Source organism: Pteropus alecto, unplaced genomic scaffold (genome assembly GCF_000325575.1).
Source record: "Pteropus alecto unplaced genomic scaffold, ASM32557v1 scaffold152, whole genome shotgun sequence".
In the NCBI taxonomy this organism is placed as follows: domain Eukaryota; kingdom Metazoa; phylum Chordata; class Mammalia; order Chiroptera; family Pteropodidae; genus Pteropus; species Pteropus alecto.
Window position 1 is genome coordinate 11,646,340 of NW_006432227.1, and position 1,408 is coordinate 11,647,747.

Below are 1,408 nucleotides of genomic sequence, written 5' to 3' on the forward strand. Positions count from 1 at the left end.
GGCAAACTAGAGCCAAAGACTGTCGATGAGCATGGTCTTTTGAATTCACAAATGCCCAGGGTTTCGTTTACAATGAATGCTGTAATTGGAAAAAATCTATGATCTGAGAAGTCGAAATGGGAGAACTTCAAACAATGGGATTCTCCAGACATTTCCCATGAATTAGCAAGTGGGTCCACCCACCTTGCTGTGGTTCATACATGCTCAAGAGGGTAGGAATACAGCATAAGACCTAAGAATATATTTAAACATTGGATGGAGGAGAATTATACTCGAAATAAATTGTAGGTATTAAATGAGAAAGATTGCTGAAAACTAGGGAGAGAATGTGTCGCTAAGGAATTTATAGGAGCTCATCTAATAAGGATGAAGGCCAATTTTATATCAATCTCAATTTATTGCAACAAGTAGAGCTTACCTAAGATGCACATTTAGTGACCGGAGGCTGAATCAGGCCCTGGCTGATAATGGCTGACATTGATGTAGTGCAGAAGACAAAGCAAAGACTGTAGAAGAGAGGATGCAGCCATCCCTGCCACCGTCCCTCCTCCCAGCTGTTAAGACACTATGGAAAGCGGACATCCTTGGACATAACTTGAAATAGAACAACAGCAGGAAGTAAGCAGATTGAGATTATTGATAGCAATAAAGATAGTTGGGGCTAAAGCTGACTGAGCCCAAGAGGCAATAATTAAAAGCAAAGAGATGAAAATAAGGCTTCGGCCAAAAGTAAACACGCACACACACACACACACACACACACACACAAATACATACACACATATACATGTACACACACATACATTCACAGATACATGATACACATACACACCTACCTACATACACACCTACATGGAGACACTCAGGTGAGATAGAAATCCTTGTGATGCCTAAAGAGATTCCCACCCAAGGACGTGAGACTTGTGAGAATGAAACAGATATGCAGCTCATTAAGAGTCCGTTTAATTTTTGTATTAGTTTGCTATTTTTGCAAAACTTGGTGCCTTAAAACAATCATTCAGTATCACTCGGACATCTCCCTGACAGCTGGGAGCATGCCAGTCTAAGCTGGGCTTGGCTGGTGGCTCTGGACGCCACAGCTGCAAGGCTCTGCTCCACATGCTTCTCGTCTTTCTTGTTCTCCTCAAGACACGGCAGAGGCACAGGCGGGAATGTGGAAACGCCTGAGGCCTCTCGAAGCCTAGACTCAGACCGGAACATTCTCAATTGCACCCACATACTACTGTCCAGGGAAACTCGCATGAGCCAGCTCATAGCCAAAGCGGGGAGAAATACACTGTGCTGTGATGAATGAGGGGTGCAGGGCGGGACAAAGCACTGGGCCCCATCACGGAATCAGCCACGATTTGTATCACCAGAACCCCAGGCCTGAAGGACAACAGCTGGA